Source organism: Salmo salar, chromosome ssa02 (assembly GCF_905237065.1).
Source record: "Salmo salar chromosome ssa02, Ssal_v3.1, whole genome shotgun sequence".
In the NCBI taxonomy this organism is placed as follows: Eukaryota; Metazoa; Chordata; class Actinopteri; order Salmoniformes; family Salmonidae; genus Salmo; species Salmo salar.
The window spans coordinates 61,183,703-61,196,945 of record NC_059443.1 but is presented as its reverse complement, the minus strand read 5'-3'; the positions used below and the strand labels follow the sequence as shown (position 1 = coordinate 61,196,945).

Below are 13,243 nucleotides of genomic sequence, written 5' to 3'. Positions count from 1 at the left end.
AACAGCACTGCACCCCCCACAGCAACTCGCCCAAGCCTTCCCCATTTCTCCTTCTCCCAAATCCAGTCAGCTGATGTTCTGAAAGAGCTGCAAAATCTGGACCCCTACAAATCAGCCGGGCTAGACAATCTGGACCCTTTCTTTCTAAAGTGATCTGCCAAAATTGTTGCAAACCCTATTACTAGCCTGTTCAACCTTGCTTTTGTGTCGTCTGAGATTCCAAAAGATTGGAAAGCAGCTGCGGTCATCCCCCTCTTCAAAGGGGGGGACACTCTTGACCCAAACTGCTACAGACCTATATCTATCCTACCCTGCCTCTCTAAAGTCTTCGAAAGCCAAGTCAACTAACAGATTACCGACCATTTCAAATCCCATCGCACCTTCTCCGCTATGCAATCTGGTTTCAGAGCTGGTCATGGGTGCACCTCAGCCACGCTCAAGGTCCTAAACAATATCTTAACCGCCATCGATAAGAAACAATACTGTGCAGCCGTATTCATTGACCTGGCCAAGACTTTCGACTCTGTCAATCACCACATCCTCATCGGCAGACTCAACAGCCTTGGTTTCTCAAATGATTGCCTCACCTGGTTCACCAACTACTTCTCTGATAGAGTTGTGTGTCAAATTGGAGGGCCTTTTGTCCGGGCCTCTGTCAGTCTCTATGGGGGTGCCACAGGGTTCAATTCTTGGGACGACTCTTTTCTCTGTATACATCAATGATGTCACTCTTGCTGCTGGTGAGTCTGATCCACCTCTACGCAGACGACACCATTCTGTATAGTTCTGGCCCTTCTTTGGACACCAGACGAGCTTCAGTGCCATACAACTCTCCTTCCGTGGCCTCCAACTGCTCTTAAATACAAGTCAAACTAAATGCATGCTCTTCAACCGATCGCTGCCTGCACCTGGCCACCCGTCCAGCATCACTACTCTGGACGGTTCTGACTTAGAATATGTGGACAACTACAAATACCTAGGTGTCTGGTCAGACTGTAAACTCTCCTTCCAGACTCACATCAAACATTTCAAATCCAAAGTTAAATCTAGAATTGGCTTCCTATTTCACAACAAAGCATCTTTCACTCATGCTGCCAAACATACCCTCGTAAAACTGACCATCCTACCGATCCTCGACTTCGGCGATGTCATTTACAAAATAGCCTCCAATACCCTACTCAATAAATTGGATGCAGTCTATCACAGTGCCATCCGTTTTGTCACCAAAGCCCCATATACTACCCACCACTGCGACCTGTACGCTCTCGTTGGCTGGCCCTCGCTTCATACTCGTCGCCAATCCCACTGGCTCCAGGTCATCTACAAGACCCTTCTAGGTAAACTTCCCTCTTATCTCAGCTCACTGGTCACCATAGCAGCAGCCACCTGTAGCACACGCTCCAGCAGGTATATCTCTCTGGTCACCCCCAAAGCCAATTCCTCCTTCGGCCGCCTCTCCTTCCAGTTCTCTGCTGCCAATGACTGGAACGAACTACAAAAATCTCTAAAACTGGAAACACTTATCTCCCTCACTAGCTTTAAGCACCAGCTGTCAGAGCAGCTCACAGATTACTGCACCTGTACATAGCCCATCTATAATTTAGCCCAAACAACTACCTCTTCCCCTACTGTATTTATTTATTTATTTTGCTCCTTTGCACCCCATTATTTCTATTTCTACTTTGCACTTTCTTCCACTGCAAATCTACCATTCCAGTGTTTTACTTGCTATATTGTATGTACTTCGCCACCATGGCCTTTTTTGCCTTTACCTCCCTTATCTCACCTCATTTGCTCACTTTGTATACAGACTTATTTTTCTACTATATTATTGACTGTATGTTTGTTTTACTCCATGTGTAACTCTGTGTTGTATGTGTCAAACTGCTTGCTTTATCTTGGCCAGGTCGCAATTGTAAATGAGAACTTGTTCTCAACTTGCCTACCTGGTTAAATAAAGTGTAAATAAAACATTTAAAAAATTGACCCATATTAATGGTCAAGATTTTGCCATGTTTGTATGACTCTTGCCTTTATCCATTTCACCTAGTTTCACTGTTATGTTAGTGTCCAGTCCACACCAGTACTGTTATGTTAGTTTCCAGTCTACACCAGTATTGTTATGTTAGTGTCCAGTCCACACCAGTACTGTTATGTTAGTGTCCAGTCCACACCAGTACTGTTATGTTAGTGTCCAGTCCACACCCGTACTGTTATGTTAGTGTCCAGTCCACACCATAACTGTCATGTTAGTATCCAGTCCACACCCGTACTCTTATGTTAGTGTCCAGTCCACACCAGTATTGTGACATATAACTACTATTCTTTACCTGTGTGCCCACCTGTATCTTTTTCTCTCTCTCTCTCTCTCTCTCTCTCTCTCTCTCTCTCGCTCTCTCGCTCTCGCTCTCTCTCTCTCTCTCTCTCTCTCTCTCTCTCACACTCTCTTCTCTCACCCCTCTCTCTGTCTCTCCCTTTCCTCTTCCCTCTCTCTCAAAATTCCCATATCCCCCCTTCCCCTCCCAGATATCATCGTACTGATAGCCTCCGTAGCGGTGGTGTCGGCGGGAAGCCAGGGTAACATCTTTCGCCACTTCCGCCCTGCGTAGCCTCCGCTTCCTGCAGATCCTGCGTATGGTGCGCATGGACCGGCGCGGCGGCACCTGGAAACTGCTGGGATCAGTTGTGTACGCACACAGCAAGGTGGGGCTGCCTGACGAATATGCACAGTCACAGATCCACAGTCACAGATACACAGTCACAGACACAGTCACAGACAAACACAGTCACACACACTTCTTCTCTCTCCTCTCCTCTCTCCTTTCTCCTCCCTCCTCTCTTCTCTCCGCTCTTCTTTCTCCTCTCCTCTCTTCTCTTCTCTCCTCTCCTCTCTCATCTCTCCTCTCTCTTCTCTTCTCTCCTCTCTCCTTTCTTCTCTCCTCTCTTCTCTCCACTCATCTCTCTCCTCTCTTCTCTCCTCTGTCCTTTCTTCTCCTTCCTCTCTCCTCTTTCCTCTCTTCCTTCTCTGGAGGCGTCTTCTCTGACGTCATGGCGTCAGCTAATGGGAATTGTAAAAGAAATTCTAATTATCTCCCTGTAGGAGCTGGTGACGGCCTGGTACATTGGCTTCCTGGTCCTCATCTTCTCCTCCTTTCTGGTCTACCTTGTGGAGAACAAGTTCAACAGCGAGTTTGCCACCTATGCTGATGCCTTATGGTGGGGAACGGTGAGTAAAGTTACAGATACTCCCCCTGTCTGCCCTCGTAATGGGAGAGTCCACAGTGGACGGTGGATGATGTTGGAACAGTCCATGTTTGCCAGTTAAGGGTTCCTTTTTCCAATTACTGTTTTCTAAACACTATTAACATAGTTTTTTGATGTTCTATTAATTTAATGTTTCGTATTTCTACTCAGCGGCACGGTCTGTCCCTGATTTGGTTTCTGGGCAACAAGGAAATAAAGCTCTTATTCAAATAGTATTTACCTCTGAAAATTCATCCACCCAAAGGAGAAGAAGCAGAAAGTCCTTTCATTCTTTGCCAGGCACTTTTCTTTTTATGTCCCTCCTGTTTTGTTGCACATAAGCTTTGATTAAAAACCTTCTTCTTCGTAATATACATTAGCCCCAGCACCATTAGCCACCATTTTCATACTGCCTCCAAAAGTCATAATGACACAAAATGGCCACGGCCTTCTTTGTCATGCACGGCAGCCCAGCACGGCAGAATGGGTAGAAAACCCAGATAGAAGAGAGTCACTAAATCAATAGGGAATTATCTTCTGTGCTTTTCAGTCAATTAGATAGCAGTAGGAGAGAGAGAGAGATGAGAGAGCGAGATGAGAGAGAGAAGGCAGATGAAACTAAAGCTATATAATAAGCCAATGAAGTGATATAAATGTCAAAAAGCAGAGACACATTATCATCACACATACAATACTTTTTCTTGTGAATAGACCCTAGTAAACAGTGTAAATTGCAGCCATTTTGTTAGGATTTCAATGCCCTCACAAATGTACGTCTATGATATTTAATTTGGTGGCTTCGCTCCGGATAATATAATTTAGGACCTATCATGGATAATAGGGGCATCTTTCTCAAGATATAATTGTGTTTGTGTGTGTTCTCAGATCACCTTGACAACCATTGGTTACGGGGACAAGACCCCGAAGACCTGGACCGGGCGCATGCTCTCAGCTGGGTTTGCACTACTGGGTATCTCTTTCTTTGCCCTGCCAGCGGTGAGTACATACACACACTCATACGAGCACACACACTGACGTACATACGCACGCACACACACATACACACACAAATTGGCAGATACATGCACACACACACACGCACACTACTTACATGATTGTATCCTTTCAGTTACTCTACTAGACAGCTACCTCCCCTATCTGACTTCATGGTCACATGTTGTTCACAGTCACAAATGAGGCATTGACCCAAAATGGCCGACAAAAGAGCAGTTTTACATCTTCTCACCTGATTCCCATGTCCTCCTGTGTCTTCCCAGGGTATACTGGGCTCAGGATTTGCTCTGAAGGTCCAGGAGCAGCACAGACAGAAGCACTTTGAGAAAAGGAGGAACCCAGCCGCTTGTCTCATCCAGGTAAAAACAAATTGTTGTATCTATCACAGGGTACGTCCCAAATGGCACCCTATTCCCTATATAGTGCACTACTTTTGACCCAAGCCCTATGGGCCCTGGTCAAAAATAGTGTACTATGAAGGAAATAGGGTGCCATTTGGGACAGAACCTCATTACTTCAATACTGCTATTTGTACTATAGTCACTTTAATGGTATTGTCAATTCAAATTGCCCTTGGGCTATGAATACATCATTATAGATTTTTGTGCCAGAGATAAATACTTGTCTCTTGTTGATTGAATCAATAGTATACCTTACTGTTGCGAAGTATGGTGACATTGAAACTAAAAGTAATTTTGTTGTTATCCAGTCTCAATTTTTCCCCCCCCTCACAAACCCTCCAAACATGCCCAGGAACCAGCATGTAGGGTAACCTCCTCTAACCCCGGGTTCTCCATTGCTTCCAAGCTAGGGTCTGTCCATTCTCCCCAATTCCTAACAGGCAAGCTTAAGCTGTTAGCTATCCTTCCCTCTTCCCTGCATCCCTCGTCTTTCTCTTTTCCTTCCTGTTTGTGATCTCACCTTGTGGTTTCCTTTGTGTATCCCTCTATCCCTCGCTTCCTCTCCTGCCTTCCTCCTCCTCTACCTTCTCTGCTTTCTCCTCTTACCTTGCTCTTTCTTCTCCTCTTCTTCCTCCTCTACCTTCTTTCCCCTCATCTTCCTCCTCTTCCCCTCTCCTCCTCTCCATCCTCCCACCGCACCAGGCTGCGTGGCGCTACTACTCCACCGACTACTCTACCAGGCCGTATCTAGGCGCCACGTGGCGTTACCACGTGAGCCTCCTGCCCTCCCAGCCCCACAGGCATGTACTGTACCCCCATCGTGCCTGGCCTCCGAACTCAGCCCAGGCACAGAACGTGTCACTCACGCGTGACCTTTGACCCGTGATTGCTTTGTTGTGTTTTTTATCACTAATCAGAGTTTTTTTTCCAATTTTTTTTATTTCTCTGTTTGTTCTTTCTTTTTCTTCTTTTTTGTTTTTGTTTTGTCTCCTTTTCTCTCTTTTATCTCTTTTTTCTTTTCCCCCACCTGTTTTTTTTGTGTATTCTGCATGCAGTGTGTTTGGCGTAGTTATGCGGCTGATGAGAACTCGGTTTCCATTGCTACCTGGAAGCCTCATTTGAAGGCGTTGCATACCTGCAGCCCTACAAAGTAGGTACAACATTGGCAGCTGGTGTCTGAGTTTGGTGTCTGTGCCCCTGTTAAGCAGTCTTTTCCCTTCTCTTTTTCCAATTAAGTATTTCTGTTAACTTTCCTCTTCTTTTCTAGCCTGGTCCCAGATCTGTTTGGCACGTTTGGTGTGACAATGGCCGTAGGTGTTGGCAAGACAGCACAAACTGATCTGGGACCAGGCTACTTATTTTTCTACTTATCTCCCTCTCTACCTCAAGTTCTATTTTACTTATGTACCTCCTTCTTTTCTGTGAATGAAAACATTTATATTTTTATAATTTGTCTTCTGTTATTATAAGTCAATAGTTAACAGCCATCAAAAGACCAATATTGTCCAGGTTCCTTTTCATCCAAACTGTAGTGCCGAGAACTCAAGAAATATGACTAAAAACCAATCATGTAGACAATACCCCAGTACACCTCTGTTGCTAACACAACAGGCATTCATATCTCCCAATATATGCTCAAACCATCAGTCTTGCAGTTTAAGGTAGCGTTCTCAATGACACCCCATTCCCTATGTAGTGCACTACTTTTGATCAGGCCCTAGTCAAAAGTAGTGCACTACATGGGGAATAGGGTGCCATTTGGAACTTAGCCTGACACAGTTAGCTAAGATTCACTGAAGACTTGAGATTGTCTGCACTCCACTTTCAACTGAGGCAGTGAATTTAGCGGTCGTCCTCCACGGCCCATCCATTTCCTTACGGTAATCAGCGTCTAAATGATCCAATCAGGCCTTATTGAATGTGTGGCCACTTCTCCGTCTCTCGTCTCATTGGATTGCCACTGTGCTGGAATAGCCTTGTGTGATTGGGAGATCTGGAGTGCCTGTATTGGTATTATCTGCCAATAGCATTTCAAGACTGGTAAATATGCAGATGGAATGTTGTGGAACCTGGAAATATTGGAGAATCCATCTGCTACATGCTTTACTGACAGATAGACAACACACACACACACACACACACACACACACACACACACACACACACACACACACACACACACACACACACACACACACACACACACACACACACACACACACACACACACACACACACACACACACTGATGACACACACCTGTCTACACACTGCTAGCGAGTTTGCCTGGATAGTTATACTGCATTGAAATGCATGTGTGTATGTGTGTATCTTGAGTCTTGTTTCTGTTTAGTCTGGTGACATTCTTGTTATTTGCTTTGCCTCAAATCCTCAGCATCTCTTTTGATGACGACCCCTCGAGCTCATCTCGCTACTCGCTGGTGCAGTAGATAATGTTTGCGATGAAGACTTTGCTAAATATTTCCTCACTTTCTCCCCTCTCCCCTCTCTCACTTCTCAACCTGAAGGAAGGACCAGGGTGAATCGTCCACAAGGTGCGTACCTCCTACTTGTTCTGTGTATCTACTTGACCCACAGATCCACACGCAGCACTACCACCGGTGTACGTCTTAACCCTGCGTGTTGGGGGTCATGTCTTCCCTACTGCCTGTATGGGATACTCTGATGGCAAGTCGCTCTGGATAAGATCGTCTGCTCTGCTAAATGACCAAAATGGAAATGTCAATGCTTTCAGCCACTATTCAGAACTGTGTGTGTGTGTCCCAAATGTCTCTCTCCATCCATAGGACATTGGTCAAAGTAGAGCACTATAAAGGGAGGAGGGTGTCATTTGGGACTTACTGTGTATTGCTGCTGAAAGTGCCAATATGCAGTCTGGAGACCTATTGCAGAGAAAGATAGCTAGTTAAGAGGTGTTGGTCCTAGCTCTTCACTTAATGGATCCATTTATAGAAACAGCCAGCAGTTCATTACTTAGTCATCATTTACCTCTCCTTTGGGCCTCTCCCCCCTCTTTCTTCAGTGTTTATCTTTCTTTCTCTCTTTTTATTATTCCTTTTTCACTCTTGCTCTCCGTCTCTTTATTCCTCTCACTCCCCTATTCTCTCTCAGCTCTTGTCCTTTCATTCCCTCCCCCTCTCTCAATCTTTCTTTCTTTCTTTCTTTCTTTTTCTTTCTTTTTTTCTTTCTTTCTTTCTTTCTTTCTTTCTTTTTTCTTTCTTTCTTTCTTCCTCTCCCTCATTCCTTTCTCTCACTACATTTCTCCGTACCTGAGGTGTTCTTCAGGAAGGAAATTATTGCAGTGGTTTCTCTCTCGCTCTCTCTCTAAAATTAAAAAGAATTGTGTTTATTGCAGTCGTGTGTCGTGTGTGTATTTCAGTATAACAGGATTTGAGTGACACAGACACTAAATTACAGAGGAAAGATAGAAGAGGGAGAGAAAATACTGTCTTTCTCTCTGTCTTTCTCTAGCTCTCTCTGTCTTTCTCTCTCTCCCCTCCATCTCTCTCTACCTCTCTTTGTCTTTCTCTCTCTCCTCTCTCTGTCTTTATCTCTGTGTCTCTTTCTTTGCTCTCTCTCTCTGTGGGAGCTAGGAGTGATGTAATATGTTGTCTTAGCTGTCGTTACACAACAGTAGGGAAAGCAAAATGCGTGTGTCTTTAAAGTGAAAAACAGAATTAAAAACCTGAGGGCCACTAAAACATTTGTCTGTGTCGAGAATGTACTTATTTTTTATCTGAGATTTCCAAACTAAGTGTAAAGCGTCAACAGAATAGCATAAAACCTTTCAGTGTTGCCTAGTGTTGAGAGGGCGAGGACAGAATCCATCCCACGCAAACCCAAACACTTGAAAAGCACGTCGGTAGAAAAGGAGAGAGAGGGAGGGAGAGAGCGAGAATGAGAGAGAAAGAGAGAGAACAAAGCTCGAACATCCTCCACCTATTGAATTCAATTCACAACCCCTCTCATGGTCAAGGGCTCCACCTCAAAACTGCAGGAGAAAAATAAATAAATAACAATCAATTTTTGAGTGTCATTGAACCAGGTGCCGATGGCCCTGAAAGAATACTGGTGCCCGACAGGTTGCCTGTTCTAAAAGTTTACCGTCCTCCACACACATGACTCAGCGCCCATCTCTCTCTCTCTCTCTCTCTCTCTCTCTCTCTCTCTCTCTCTCTCTCGCTTCACTCTCTCCCCGTCTTTCTCTCCCTGTCGCTCCCTCTTTCTCTCTCTTTCTCTCTCCCAGCCAGCTGAATTAGTATGGTTAAATGAGAGACATGGACAGGAGTGGGAGCTGAATTATCAAATGATAGGCTTTTTAAAAACGCTGTCATATCTAGGCTCTTCATTTTCTCTCTCCACTGAGCTCAATTACCTTTCGAACACGCTCTTTCTAAATGTCAGCAAGTGGTTGACAAAGTATAGTGGTTCTACAGTATCTCTGGTCACGCTTTAGTTTCGTGTGATTGAAGCCGAGTGATCATGCTGTGCTTATAAAGCCTTCATATACATGACATCTGTCATAAGTTATATTTACATTCATAAACTATACTGTACATAGATATTAATACACTTAGTTTGAGGTGGCGATTGTATAGATTAGATTTCATAAACATTCATATGCAGACATGAAGGCATATGACATCTTTACATAAGTATACATAGACATTCATAGAAGCTACATTCATAACCTGTACAAAGACGTTCGCATACAGTACCAGTCAAAGGTTTGGACACACCTACTCATTCAAGGGTTTTTCTTTATTTTTACTATTTTCTACATTGTAGAATAATAGTGAAGACATCAAAACTATGAAATAACACATATGGAATCATGTAGTAAACAAAAAAGTGTTAAACAAATCAAAATATATTTCAGATTTTAGATTCTTCACTTTGCCTTGATGACAGCTTTGCACACTCTTGGCATTCTCTCAACCAGCTTCACCTGGAATGCTTTTCCAAAAGTCTTGAAGGAGTTCCCACATATGCTAAACACATGTTGGCTGCTTTTCCTTCACTCTGTGGTCGAACTCATCCCAAACCATCTCAACTGGGTTGAGGTCGAATGATTGTGGAGGCCAGGTCATCTGATGCAGCACTCCATCACTCTCCTTCTTGGTCAAATAGCCTTTACACAGCCTTGGCTTGGGTCATTGTCCTGTTAAAAAGCATATAGTCCCACTAAGCGCAAACCAGATGGGATGGCGTATCACTGCAGAATGCTGTGGTAGCTGTGCTGGTTAAGTTTTCCTTGAATTCTAAATAAATCACTGACACTGTCACCAGCAAAGCACCCCCACACCATCACACCTCCTCCTCCATGCTTCACGGTGGGAACCACACATGTGGAGATCATCTGTTCACCTACTCTGCGTCTCACAAAGACATGGCGGTTGGAACCAAAAATCTCAAATTTGGACTCATCAGAGCAAAGGACAGATTTCCACCGGTGTAATGTCCATTGCTCGTGTTTCTTGGCCCAAACAAGTCTTCTTCTTATTAGTGTCCTTAAGTTGAGGTGATTTGACCATGAAGGCCTGATTCAAGCAGTCTCATCTGAACAGTTGATGTTGAGATGTGTCTGTTACTTGAACTTTGTGAAGCATTTATTTGGGCTGCAATTTCTGAGGCTCTAATGAACTTATCCTCTGCAGCAGAGGAAACTCTGGGTCTTCCTTTCCTTTGGCAGTCCTCATGAGAGCTAGTTTCATCATACCGCTTGATGGTTTTCATGACGGCACTTGAAGAAACTTTCAAAGTTCTTAAAATGTTCCGTATTGACTGACCTTCATGTCTTAGAGTAATGATGGTTTGTCATTTCTCTTTCCTTATTTGAGCTGTTCTTACCATAATATGGACTTGGTCTTTTACCAAATAGGGCTATCTTCTGTATACAAACCCTACCTTGTCACAACTGATTGGCTCAAATGCATTAAGAGGGAAATAAATTCCACAAATTAACTTTTAACAAGGCACACCTGTTAATTGGAATACATTCCAAGTGACTACCTCATGAAGCTGGTTGAGAGAATTCCAAGAGTGTGCAAAGCTGGCATCAAGGCAAAGAGTGGCTACTTTGAAGAATCTCAAATGTCAAATATATTATACACTTTTTTGGTTACTACATGATTCCATATGTGTTGTTTCATAGTTTTGTAAATAGTAAAAATAAAGAAAAACCCTTGAATGAGTAGGTGTCCAAACTTTTGACTGGTACTGTACATTATAAACACATATATTTGCTTACCATATCTCTTTCCTCTGGTTTGTAGTAAGGTTCTCAGTAGTAAGCAGAAGCTACTGAGGAGGTGTACCCTACGGAAACATACTAGGTACATCCCCCTGCCCTCTTGGACTCATGACTATTTTGGGAATGACTACGAATTTATTCTTGATGCATGGATTCGATATCCGAGTGAAAGTTGGTGGTTTTCAAAATGGCCGCGTATAGGTTCTGGGCGTTCTCTGAGTATCTGAGTTACCTTTGCAACAATGTTGAGCTGCTTTTGGACAGTGCCTGAAACTGCTGCCTGTTGTCTTATGATTTTAACCACTTCTCCTACTGTACACTAACTCGTATTGCTCTTATTTCTGACTGTACAATAGCTATTTGGGAAGGTCTTAAAAACAGATCCACTGAACAGATATGCTGTTTAACTGGTTCATTGTGATATTTCACCATCAACTTCAATCATTCTGGAAGTTTTATCAACTACTCTTGCCTCTTACCTCACTTCCTGTCATTCACACCATTCACACTCACATCACCAAAATGTGAAAGACACAATGACTTCATCAACAGTCACGTTAACATTTACAATGACCACCAAAACAGTCACAGTTAGATTGGGTATAGCTTCCTACCCCTTGCCCGCTGCCTGTCCTCTGCATGGCCCCTCCACTGCCCCTGCGTGTTGTCACTTGGAAAACCTGTACACAGCATTGTCCATCCTCTGACCTCAGCACTCCACCGTGCGCCTCACCATTTCAGCAGTCCCTCCTTGGATATTAGACCCCATGAATAGTTAATCACAAGGTTTCATGAAATCATCACTTCACCCTATTCCCTTGGTGGTCTTGGTTATCCATGATACAAGACCCTCCCCAGCACAAACTCCTATGGTACCTCTTCTATGGTAGCTCCTCCAATGGGGACTCTGCCAGTCAGAGTGACAGGGATTGGCCAGCTGAGGTCACATGTTTAGGAGTGAGCTGAGTGCTAAAGAATCATAATTACATACTAACAGTAGGTTACCCGCTGAAGCATTTTGCCAGCTGTGCGCTTGTATTTTGGATAATAGGCTGCAGTGCATGCTGGTCTATGAATAGGCCCATCAAGCTAACCTAATTTAAATGCCTTGCTCTCCAGTGAAGCAACCAATAATTGGGTAAACAAATGAACAAACTCATGAAATGGTGAAAGACTCCTGTAAAAAGTTTCCAATCAATTGCATTTTGTTTGAATTGTTCCCGACCCCAAACCTGTGCTTGATCTTGACACAGTATGTGTGTATATCTTTGTTCCACTAACACCATTTCTTTCTCTCTCTCTCTCCATCCCTCCACACCATCATCCCCCTTTCTCCCTCCATCGATCTATCCCCATGACAGCCAGAAGCTGAGTTTCAAAGACCGTGTCCGGATGGCGAGCCCCAGGGGGCAGAGTATTAAGAGCCGACAGACGTCGGTGAGCGACCGGCGGTCCCCGGGGACTGAGGCTGGGGGTACGGAGGGCACCAGCCCTGCCAAGGTCCAGAAGAGCTGGAGCTTCAACGACCGCACCCGCTTCAGACCCTCCCTCCGCCTCAAGATCCAATCACGCTCCACTGCCGATGGTGAGAGGAACTAATGAATTGTCGTGATTGGTCAATTGTTGGATTTGGGCGTTTAGTGTAAGAGATGGGTTGATTGGTACCATGTCATTTTCTTTGCATTTATACCAAAATGGTAATCTTGCCCTGATGGTTTCCACGCATGTGATCATCTTCAGAATGATATCTCATGATATCTTTAGATATACTTAGCTTATCCTTAGATCACTGGTGAGCTACATCAACTTAAAACCACACTATTAATGTCATGCTAGCTTTCACTCCCTTTCCCTAAGTTCTCTGGCTGGGCGCTGTGTGCTAGCCTATGAAGGATTACTCCTAGACCGCTGGTCTTATGGGCAGACCAGACCAGAGCTGGCACAGACCGTAGAGCCAGCTAGACCCAGCGAGGCTGGCCGGCCTGGCTTGGTTATGGCTGGAGCTCTGAACCGTACTCTGGATGGTGGGTGGGAAGGGAAGGGAACGGGTATGCTATAGATTAGCAGCCTTAAGGGGCTAGCAGAGACTGCAGTGCTGCTCTATCCAGCCTAGCCAGCTGGCTGAGGAAGGCAGGGTAACAGCCACAGTGACCAGGTAGCTAGGTCAAATGGAACACCAGCTAAATTCTAGAATGAAGTAGGTCTACACCAATAGCGGACTATAATAACACTATTACCAGCACATGATGTTGAGGATGGATAGAAATGGAATGGGTGATTTATCCAGCTGAATCTGGTGTAAGAGACGTGT

General features: G+C 44.4%; 1 pseudogene; it reads left to right on the top strand.

Moving 5' to 3' along the window:
- The window catches only part of LOC106586654 (potassium voltage-gated channel subfamily KQT member 4-like), a 129,796-nt pseudogene that overhangs the window by 103,010 nt on the left and 13,543 nt on the right, over nt 1-13,243 (top strand).